A 12,156-nucleotide genomic window follows, 5' to 3' on the forward strand; every position below is an offset into this window, starting at 1 on the left:
AAGGGAGGAAAACAGAAAATAAAATAAAGGGGAGTGGGGAAGACATTGAAGGGAGTGCGCAGAAAGTAGAGGGACACGGCATAAACAAAGGAAGGAAGTGGAGTGCACACTATCAAGAAATTGAATAATAAGAGAGGAGTGGGTAAAGACACGGACTGACAGAGGAATAAAGAAAGGAAGTGGAGTGCACACTGACAAAAAGAATAAAAGAAGACTGGCGGGAGCAGAACAGACGGGCGAGACTGTGCGGAAAAAGAAAAGAAGACAGAAGCAGAGAGCAAGAGTGGAGAGACTGACGTGAGAGGCAGGGTGCAGAGAGAAAGAAGCACGGCAGAGAGCAAAGCTTCACTCTATTTTTCTTGGTTTTATCTTCTCAAACCCATGTTTTACTTTTGGTTTAATTTGTGAATTATGTGTAACTAAATTTTAAGTAGTTAGGGGCTGTTTTGAAGCCCCTAATATGATTGCAAGTTTGTTATGACATTTCATTGAATTGCTTTTATGAATGGATGAAAATTGGTTTACTACTTATGTCAGTGATGAATTCTTTTTATGTTTTCTATGGATGCATACTTAGTAAGCATATTTAGGATTTAAATGCTATGAATATATGTATGCCTGCCCTTGTTGAATGAGGACCTACATATGTTCTAGAGTAGTACTTGTTAATTGCGATTAACATGTGAACCAATTTCTAGGATAAGTAAGACAATGCCAGTACTTACCATGCCTTGTGATGACTCAAACTCTTTTCGTTCTTAATGATTTCTACTTGTTAAATCTATGAACACGCCATTCTAGATTGCATGCTAGGGACTACGTTAAGTTGAAAACACCATTCTCTTAACATACTACGTAAGAAAGAGTAATAGGTTGTGTTCTAACATTGAGCCAACTTGAGCATCTTCATCCGGAAATAAAAGGAATTAGAATGAAACATAACATGTTTGCATGAGTATTTGGTGGTGGATAACAATTCCCCTAACTCGTTTTTCTCAAACTTGTGATCTACTCAAAATCTGTTTCTGTACTGTTTTTGTACGATTTAATTTAAATAGCAAATCAACTCCAAAAATCCCAAACATTTGTGAGACTGTCGTACTGTGTGTCTAGTATTTTCATATAAAATTTCATAGACTTTAGACCAGTGTAAGTAGGTCTAATAATTATTTTTTTTGTGGCTGGTCAGTAGGGACAGTAACTAGTTTTTGTGAAATTTTAAGTAGTTAGATAAAACAATCTTCTACGGGAAAGACCCTTATTTTCATATGCTACAATTGACAAATCCTAGTGTTAATAAGGAAAATTAATAGGATATTTGTGTGCTACTTTGTGGTGTGCTTTTATGCCTACCAAATTTTGGTACCGTGTCGCCGGGGATTGTTATTTCTAAATTACTTATTTTTCTATTGTTTTCTTTTCTTGTCCAATTAGTGTTTTTGTTTTTATTTCAGGTACTCTTTGTAGTACATGCATACTCGAAAGTCTAAGAGCATTGATCTAGCTTCCTACGATCCAGAGATTGAACGAACACTTCAAAAGCTTCAGAGAAAAATCAAGCAAAAGTGTGCATCGGTGTCTTTACCACCATCTTCTCCACCACATTTAAGTTCGGAAGAGGAGGAGGAACCACAAGAAGGCATGGCTGATCACCGTACATTGAGGGAGTTGGCAATGCCAAATACGGATCAACAACCATTGTGCATCACATATCCAAATGCAGAAAGAGGATTTGAGCTTAAGTCCGGCATGATTCATTACTTGCCTAAGTTCCATGGCTTATCAACAGAGGATGCCAACAAGCATCTCATGGAGTTTCAGGTGGTATGCTCAGGAATGAGACCAGCAAATGTGGATGAGGAGCAAGTCAAGTTGAGGGCATTCCCATTTACATTAGAAGCCAAGGCAAAGGAGTGGCTTTACAATTTACCTCCGGGATCAATGAACACATGGAACCAGGTTAAGCAAGCATTTTTGGAGCAATATTTTCCGGCCACAAAAGCTGCAAGCATAAGGAAGGACATATGTGCAATCCGACAACAACATGGAGAGCCCTTTGGAGATTACTATGAGCGATTCACACATTTGGTTGCATCTTGTCCTAATCATCAAATTTCAGAGCATCTTTTAATACAGTATTTTTATGAAGGATTATGTGGTACTGATCGTGTAATGCTTGATGCAGCAAGTGGAGGAGCATTCATGGACAAGACACCAATAAATGCTAAGGCATTGCTAAAGAACATTGCTGGCAACACACGACAATTTGGAGGGAGAGATGAGCTACCTCTTAAGAAAGTTAACGAGGTAAGTGCTAATTCTAGTATTGAATTACAATTAGCTAACTTGACTAATCTTGTGCAACAGGTTATTGTGGCTCCAAAACAGGTGTGTGGTGTATGTTCAATGACCATGCAGCTTTGAAGTATCTACTCACAAAAAAAGATGCAAAACCACGACTCATTCGATGGATACTTCTGCTTCAAGAGTTTGACTTGGAGATCAAGGATAAGAAAGGGAGTGAGAATGTTGTAGCAGATCATCTTAGCCGACTTATGCATTCAAACACAGAGGAAGATCTCATCCCTTTACGTGAAAGTTTTCCAGATGAGCAACTGTTTTCATTAAAGATTACTAACCCTTGGTATGCAGATATTATCAATTATAAGGTCATAAAAAAGATTCCGGATAATTTTACACGTGCTCAAAAAGATAAGCTTGTCAAAACCGCCAAATACTACGAGTGGGATGATCCTTATTTGTGGAAATATTGCACTGATCAATTGATTAGAAGGTGTGTCCCTGAATCTGAGTTTAAATCTATTCTAACTTTTTGTCATTCTTATGCATGTGGTGGCCATTTTGGAGCAAAGAGGACAGCCCTGAAGGTGTTAGAGAGTGGTTTTTATTGGCCTAGTTTGTTTAAGGATGCGTACGAGTTTTGTGCAACATGTGATCGTTGTCAACGAACAGGTAACTTGGGCCCAAGAAATCAAATGCCACAAACCCCTATTTTGGTTGTTGAGATCTTTGATGTGTGGGGCATTGATTTCATGGGACATTTTCCATCTTCAAATGGTTTTCTTTACATTTTATTGGCTGTGGATTATGTTTCTAAATGGGTGGAAGCAAAAGCCACCAAAACTAATGATTCAAAAGTTGTTTCAGATTTTATTAAGAGTAACATCTTTGCAAGATTTGGAATACCTAGAGCAATCATTAGCGATGGAGGGAGTCATTTTTGCAATCGAACATTTGAAGCGTTGCTTAGGAAGTACAATGTCACACATAAGGTGTCTACACCTTATCATCCGCAAACTAGCGGTCAAGCAGAAGTATCAAATCGTGAGGTGAAGCAAATTTTGGAGAAAACTGTGAGTCCTAGTAGGAAGGATTGGAGCATGCGCTTGAACGATGCATTGTGGGCTTATAGGACTGCTTATAAGACTCATATTGGAATGTCCCCATTTCGGTTAATTTATGGGAAACCATGCCGTCTTCCAGTAGAGTTAGAGCACAAAGCTTATTGGGCGATCAAAGCCTACAACATGGACATGAGTGTTGCCGGAAAGCAAAGGAAGCTTCAATTAAATGAGTTAGACGAAATCCGGAATGATGCATACGAGTCTAGTCGAATATACAAGGAGAAATCAAAGGCATTTCATGACAAGATGATCTTAAGGAAGAGCTTTGTCATTGGACAGAAAGTTCTTCTATTTAATTTTCGCCTTCGGTTATTTCCAGGTAAGCTTCGTTCTCGATGGGTTGGTCTATTGTTATAACAAATATTTTTCCTCATGGTGCAGTGGAAATCCAAAGTGCAAAGACCTGATACATGTTCAAAGTGAATGGGCATAGACTCAAGCCATATTACGAGTCTTTTGCGGAGCATGATGTGGAGGTTGTACCTCTCCAAGAACCAGTTCCCTTTGGATGATTACTCTTGGTACCGTCTGGCTGCGGACGTAAAAGCAAGCGCTTATTGGGAGGCAACCCAATATTTCTATTCATTGCCTTTTTCTGTCATTTTCAATTTTCTTGCGTGCTAAACTGAATTATTTCTTTTCTTTGTATTTGGGTTATGTCCACCCTTGGAGTTGATTGCAGAATTAAAGTTTATGTCTAGCTCTAGACTCAACTAAAGCGCTTCTTGGGAGGCAACCCAAGCTTTCTATCTTTCATCTTTATTTTGATTAATTTTAAATGTTCTTGTTCTGTTTTTCTCTTGTTTTATGGTTTGTGTGTTTAAGTCCTACTTTTGTTCCTTTATGCAGGTAATGATTTTGCAATCTCTACCACAACTTCTTGCAAGGTATTTTTGCATTCATAAAAATGAAAGGAACATTAAGCATATAAATACAAGAGGGAGCCTTCACAAAGGCTGCTTAGGAGAAGTCTCAGTAGTCGACGGAGCCCCAGAAGGAGGAGGCATCAGGGGTTGATCATTTGGAGCTTCATTACGCGGTACAGCCCCAGAAGACGAAGGCAAATGCTGTTGGAACAAACCCACAAACCGCTGATGATCAAGTAAAATCTGACCATCAGATTCCTGCATCTGGTCAATCTTCCTCTTCATGTTTGTAGCATAATTATGTGCAAGCCTGTGCAATTGTTTATTTTCATGCTTAAGCCTTCTAATCTCCTGCTTGAGACTCATCACTTCAGCCGCCAATGATTCAACTTGACGGGTTCGGGCAAATAGGCGTTGGGCCATATTGGACACGGAACCTGCACACTGCACACTGAGAGCCAGAGATTCCTTAACAGCCAGCTCATCAGATCGTTTGGCGAGTAGTCTGTTATCTTTGGGAGTGACAAGGTTCCTGGCCACCACCGCAGCTGTCATATCATTCTTCATCACCGAATCCCCAACGGTAAGGGGACCAGTAGGGGATATGAAGGATGGGCGCCATATGTTGTCTGGAGAAGGCGGAGCTGCCTCTTCACCAAGGTTCAAGTCAAAACGACAGTCGGAAGGGCCATACATTTTTCAGAGGTGTTAAAGAAAGAAGAGGTCAGACAAGTCAAGATCGTAGAAATGCAAAGAAGGAGTTTTTACAGGCAGAAATTCAAGTGTGCTTTGAACGTCCTGCATACCTCTATAAAAAGCAGCACGCGATGGGATTTCAGAGATCAAAGAGGCGAGCTCAGAAATCGAAGAGGCCAACTAAAAAAATCAAAGAGGCGCTAGCTTTCTTAAAAGCTGAGCTTGCTCAGAAACCACGACAAATCTTCTTTTCCAGATTTGTCCGCACTTGTCACATGCAACCTCTGCACTCGATGGGATTTCAGATATCGAAGAGGCAATTCCAGATATCGGAGCTTTGCGGAAATCACGGCCAGTTTGTCGAAGCGCCGATTCCAACCGTCTGTTTTTCCAGACGTGTCAACATCTGTCACATGCACACTCAGCTTATGGAAATCACGGGCAATCTGTCGACGATTTCTGGTAAAGTAGAAAGCACGTGAAGTTTACTGTTCAATCATCCAACGGTTGCCGACAAGAGTGAAAGAACAGTACCGGTTATTATTTCCTGTAAATGTCGACCTTCACCCTCCATGGCAAGGCAGACATACATAACCTTCCATCATCTCCGAGAATGCCTTTCCACCACACCCTCTCGAGTCACTCAGTGTTCCTTATTCCTTGGGGTACCTCTGCAAACAACCCATCCAAAGCAAAAGTATTTCATATCATGAAGGTTGAAAGCAAGAATATCTCATATCATGCTTTCTCCTTGTCCTTGTCATTGTCTTTGTTTTACGACAAGGAGAAAGAGAGCAATCAGCCAGCACTTGGTATTAATCTTCCGATCTGGAGCCAACTGCCTGGAACCCCTTCCTGATTGCTTACCTAGCCTTGCTCTCGAGTACTCATCTTCATCATCTTGTGCTTCCTCTTCGTCTACCACATCTGCCTGGGGAACAGATAAGGGAAGTGAAAATGATACCTTGAAGCATGTGGAGACAATTTGCCAATTCATCCTCAGTTAGGGACAAAGAGAAAGAAAGCAAGAGGTGGGCACTTGGAAAGATTGAAGAAAGAAACAGACCAACACAGCTACCTTGTGCCTGCCCACGGTGCAGAAGAAACAAGCAGAGAAGAATGCAGACTGAGCAATCAAATCAACCCAGCAGAAGGAGTCTGATTTTAATCCCACGGGTTACTCACACATTTGCTCTCCTCGCCTACACAAATTGGTGTGTTCTTTCCTTTTCTTTATGTGTCTTTATTTCATTTTATATTTCTTTCCTTCCATTTTTATGTCTTATTGTTCAAAAATTCCTTTCATTATCATTGGGGACAATGTTATAATTAAGTTTGGGGGTGGAAATATATTTTGTTAGTTTATTTATTAAAAAAAAAAAACTAAAAAAAAAAAAAGTTTTTGCATTTTTATTGTTGTTTGTAGCTACTTCTCAATTCAATGATGAGATTTGATCTTAATTTCCTTCTTACTTTCAAGAAGTCTAAGTTCTTTTCGTTGTCTTTGTGTTAACGGTGATTTCCAGAAGTCAACTTGAAAATAAATGTGCCTAGTCTTGTCAATGTGAAACTTGAGCATGATTTAGCGTTTCATATGTGAATCATGTGAGATTATGTAAACCTTGTGAGTTTTTGAGCCTATACATGATTGAACCATTATGGATCAATCTTATTCCTTCTTGTGCGTGTGATCTCACTGTACATGTATCTTTAGAACTTGCTTTATACTACTCGATTCATTAATCAATTCATGTAATAACTTGGAAGTGATATAGGCCATCTTTGGATCGTTTGAGCCTTTCATGCCTACCTTATATGCTATGTTTATCTGTAGTAGCCCATTGAGCCTTTAACTAAGCCATTTCTTTGTTAGCCACATCTCTTTACCTTGCTCCAATATTGGAGTTGAGCCCATACACAAAAATCGATTCCTTATTGTTTTGAGAAAGTATTACATGGGTTGTGCTTTTGGGGGTTTCATTTATGTAGAAAGATGGATGAAGCATGTGTATTACAATGAAATGTGAATTTGATGGGTGATGTAGCTTTTGCAGATTTGTTTCTTTCATTAAAAAAAAAAAAAAACGAAATATATGAAAATTGGAGAGTGTTGATTTGTTGAAAATGTGTCGGTAGAGTATAAATTTCCTTTTGAAGTTAAATTTGGGGAGTAATAGGTGCTCGAGGTTTTATTATTTTGCTTTCAATTTGAGGTGGTGTGATATTGAGGTGTTGGAAAACTACCAAAGTGTACTTTCTCAAATTTTTTGATTTCCATATCCTTTCTTTCATTAGCCTATCACCTTTAGCCCCATTACAACCGTAATAAAGTCCTATTGATCCAAGGTATTACTTAAATATTGATAAGCGAGTTAGGTGGACAAGCAAGCATATGGCGGCATGTACAATGAGATCACTTGAGTGAAACACATTAACCAAAACTTATGAGTGAATGAGCGTATGTCTTGTGAGAAGCTCACATGTTTGCATATGATGATTTAAAGGAGTTTGGAATTGCATTGACATGGCTAGCTCACACATGGCATTTCAACGTTTTGTTTGAAGGAAATTTGGTTAACTATTGGATGATGTTTTGAGCTCTTGCTTAGTTTTTGGTTGTTTGTTTCATGATTAGCACTTATCTCTGAAATCGAAATTGAGAAGTTGGCTACTAAGTTGTTGAATCTAGTCTAAGTTGAGTGGTTTTGTTTTGTGTTTTGTTTTGCTAGAGGACTAGCAAAAATGTAAGTTTGGGGTTATTTGATCACTCATATATTTCATGCATTTATACCATCCATTTCTAAAGTCTTTGTGATGTTTTTGTATTAAAATTGTGGCATTTTACCTTACCTTGTGTTAATGTGCAGTTAATTTTGTTTTAGGATCAATTTCAAGCAAAATGGAGAAAAGGAAATAGAAAAAAATGATAGCTGAAAAGTGGAGTGGGAGACACGGCAAGGAAGGCAGTGCACTGAGACAGAAAGAAAAGAAAAACAGAAAATGAAGACAAAGAGGAGTGGAAGGAAAAGAAAAGAAAAAAAATATAAGAAAAGGATGAGGAAAGAGAGCAGCACGCCAGAAAAGGAGGAAAACAGAAAATAAAATAAAGGGGAGTGGGGAAGACACTGAAGGGAGTGCGCAAAAAGTAGAGGGACACGGCATAAACAAAGGAAGGAAGTGGAGTGCACACTATCAAGAAATTGAATAATAAGATAAGAGTGGGTAAAGACACGGACTGACAGAGGAATAAAGAAAGGAAGTGGAGTGCACACTGACAAAAAGAATAAAAGAAGACTGGCGGGAGCAGAACAGACGGGCGAGACTGTGCGGAAAAAGAAAAGAAGACAGAAGCAGAGAGCAAGAGTGGAGAGACTGACGTGAGAGGCAGGGTGCAGAGAGAAAGAAGCACGGCAGAGAGCAAAGCTTCACTCTATTTTTCTTGGTTTTATCTTCTCAAACCCATGTTTTACTTTTGGTTTAATTTGTGAATTATGTGTAACTAAATTTTAAGTAGTTAGGGGCTGTTTTGAAGCCCCTAATATGATTGCAAGTTTGTTATGACATTTCATTGAATTGCTTTTATGAATGGATGAAAATTGGTTTACTACTTATGTCAGTGATGAATTCTTTTTATGTTTTCTATGGATGCATACTTAGTAAGCATATTTAGGATTCAAATGCTATGAATATATGTATGCCTGCCCTTGTTGAATGAGGACCTACATATGTTCTAGAGTAGTACTTGTTAATTGCGATTAACATGTGAACCAATTTCTAGGATAAGTAAGACAATGCCAGTACTTATCATGCCTTGTGATGACTCAAACTCTTTTCGTTCTTAATGATTTCTACTTGTTAAATCTATGAACACGCCATTCTAGATTGCATGCTAGGGATTACGTTAAGTTGAAAACGCCATTCTCTTAACATACTACGTAAGAAAGAGTAATAGGTTGTGTTCTAACATTGAGCCAACTTGAGCATCTTCATCCGGAAATAAAAGGAATTTGAATGAAACATAACATGTTTGCATGAGTATTTGGTGGTGGATAACAATTCCCCTAACTCGTTTTTCTCAAACTTGTGATCTACTCAAAATCTGTTTCTGTACTGTTTTTGTACGATTTAATTTAAATAGCAAATCAACTCCAAAAATCCCAAAAATTTGTGAGACTGTCGTACTGTGTGTCTAGTATTTGCATATAAAATTTCATAGACTTTAGACCAGTGGAAGTAGGTCTAATAATTATTTTTTTTGTGGCTGGTCAGTAGGGACAGCAACTAGTTTTTGTGACATTTTAAGTAGTTAGATAAAACAATCTTCTGCGGGAAAAACCCTTATTTTCATATGCTACAATTGACAAATCCTAGTGTTAAATTAATAGGATATTTGTGTGCTACTTTGTGGTGTGCTTTTATGCCTACCAACCAGCGTCTCAACGCCAAACGCTTCCCTTCCTCGATGACAAAGGTGTCGTCGCCAGAGTCGGAGTTGGCCACAACGCTTCCCTTCCTCTTCCCAACCTGATTGGGTTTGCAATTAAGAAGTAGTAGGAAGCAGCTTGAAGTCCTAAGAGATGATCAACTTCGCGGAAATGGTGTGTTTTATTGAGAGAATATGTGTTCAGAAGATTCAAGGCAGCACAAATCCAACAGTGCAGAAGGTCTTTGGTGGTGCATCTTTTTTCAGTCCTTTGCTGTTTGGGAATTTTTTTTAATGCCTTCCCACTGTGGGAGTTTGAGTCGGATATCTTGCTGTCTGGTCTCAGAAGCTCTGGCCAAAACTGTATTGATTGGTTTCAAATAGATCAAGACTATGTTGGTCCTAATTCCAAGGCAAGTTCGAGGCTTTGGGTCGAGTCTCGGTGCCAAGAGGCTGAGGCATATGAGGAAACAGCGACGAAAGAGGAAGAGGACCGATGACAGAATGAGCAGGGTAACACCACCGATAATGAAAATGGTGAGAATGTGCACGAGTCGGAGGACCCCATACTCAAGAAATCAGAGGCGCAATGGAAAAAGAAAAAGAAAAATGATATCTGGAGATGGAGAAAAGCAGAAAGCAAAAGTAGAAAATGGGAGGAAAATAATGAAAAAGGAAAAGATGTCTGGAGATGGAGAAAAGCCTAGGAGGAAGTGGAAAGCATGGCACACCCATAGCCACTGTCATTGATGAATATTTTATTAAGTTGTCTTCTGCAAACTGGAGCAATTATTATATAGTTATATTGATGTGTAGAGAAGACAGCATGCCAAAAAGAAAAAAAAAAAAAAAAAAGAAGTCAGGCCCTATGGCTTCAAACTCCAACCTCCATCCATCCACTTAAGGTTCACCCTCTATTATCACTAACCAGGTGATCAAAAGTACGTCCAGTACTCCAAAATTATTCGACAGCCTGCCGCTATTATCACCAGCTAGGTAATCAAAAGTACGTCCAGTACTCCAAAATTATTCAGCAGCCTACTGTTATTATCATCAACCAGGTGATCAAAAGTACAACGCGTCCTCCAAAAAATCATACATGAGCATCACTCATAACAATCACCATCATTCATGAGCATCATTCATGTCAATCATACATAAACATTCATGAGCATAACTTATGTCAACATCCATGAGCATCACTCATGTCACTCAACATAAACATTCATGAGCATCACTCATGTCAACCAGCTTCGAAAGCTTCAGAGCTCTAGCTTCGAAAGCTTCATTTACAGAGCTCTAGCTTCGAAAGCTTCATTTATAGAACTCCAGCTTCGAAAGCTTCATTTACAGAGCTCTAGCTTTAAAAGCTTCATTTACAGAGCTCCAGCTTTGAAAGCTTCATTTACAAAAGCTCCAGCTTCGAAAGCTTCATTTACAAAGCTCTGACTTCAAAGCTTCATTTACAAAAGCTCCAGCTTCAAAGCTTCACCTACAAAGCTTCAATGCATGGTATACAAAGACCGCCTCCGAACAACCGCCACTTCGGCCCATAGATGGATTGAATTTGAAGTCTCCAGCCAACATACTCTATTGATTGAAGACTTGGGGGACTACACTATGTACCATATATTGGGCTTCCGCAATTGGGCCTCATGAAAAATACTTGAGGGACTTAGCCCATTATTTATGTACTGAGAAGCAAACCCTTATTCTATAAAAAAAAACTCCCTCACTTTCATTAGAGAGTACCCATTATTTATGTATTGAGGAGCGAGCCCTTATTCTATAAAAGGGACTCCCTCACCATCATTATAGAGCATCCCCGCCTGCTGAGCAACCGCCTCACCGCGAGCATCAACTCTAGCCCATCATTTATGTATTGAGGAGCCGAGCCCTTATTCTATAAAAGGGACTCCCTCACCTTCATTAGAGAGCATCGTCGCCAACTGAGCAACTGTCTCACCGTGAGCATCACTCATAACCCATCACTTATGTATTGAGGAGTGAGACTTTATTTTATAAAAGGGACTCCCTCACCATCATTAGAGAGCATCGCTGCCTGCTAAGTAACCGCCTCGCCGCGAGCATCAACTCTAACCCATTATTTATGTATTAAGGAGCGAGCTCTTATTCTATAAAAGGGACTCCCTCACCTTCAACACCACAAGCCGAGCCAACCAAGGCAACATAAGCCATAAGCCGAGCAGCCTCGCAACATGTGCTACTTCTAGTTGAGCATCATTTCACATTGAGCACCGCCTCATATCGAGTATCAGTTCTAGATGACATCTAGTTATTTCGGCCCACACATGGACTAAATTTCAAGTCTCCAGCAAAAAAAACTCTCTTAACTAAAGACTTGGGCGACTATTGTTTGTACCATATTTAGGGCCCCTGTATTTAGACCTTGTATAAATACTCGGAGGACTCAAATGTAATTATGTAATAAATGAAGGGTCAAATATGTAATAAGTGAGGAGCCCTTATTCTATAAAAGGACTCATCACTCTCCTCATTCAGGGAGGTGAAAGTTTTAGGCTATGGGAAGAGAGAAAACATCTCAGAGAGGGCAAACATAGAAAACAGGCTAGAGAGCACACTGCCTCTAGCCTTCTTGTATATTCACCAATCAAAGTGAAACAATATCAACATCAGTGTGGACGTAGCCCAAACATTGGGATGAACCACGGTACATCTTGTGTTCTTTACTTTCTTGCAGATTCACGGTCGGATTTATGTTGTT

General features: G+C 39.4%; 1 long non-coding RNA gene across 1 annotated transcript; it reads left to right on the forward strand.

The window, feature by feature from the left end:
- Positions 1-245: 245 nt before the first annotated feature.
- Positions 246-8,594, forward strand: LOC126590701 (uncharacterized). Its single transcript, XR_007612143.1, has 2 exons — positions 246-309; positions 8,394-8,594. It is a non-coding gene; the product is annotated as an uncharacterized LOC126590701 (long non-coding RNA).
- The last annotated feature ends 3,562 nt before the right edge of the window (positions 8,595-12,156 follow it).

The sequence above is a fragment of the Malus sylvestris genome, chromosome 2, assembly GCF_916048215.2.
Source record: "Malus sylvestris chromosome 2, drMalSylv7.2, whole genome shotgun sequence".
Classification (NCBI taxonomy): domain Eukaryota; kingdom Viridiplantae; phylum Streptophyta; class Magnoliopsida; order Rosales; family Rosaceae; genus Malus; species Malus sylvestris.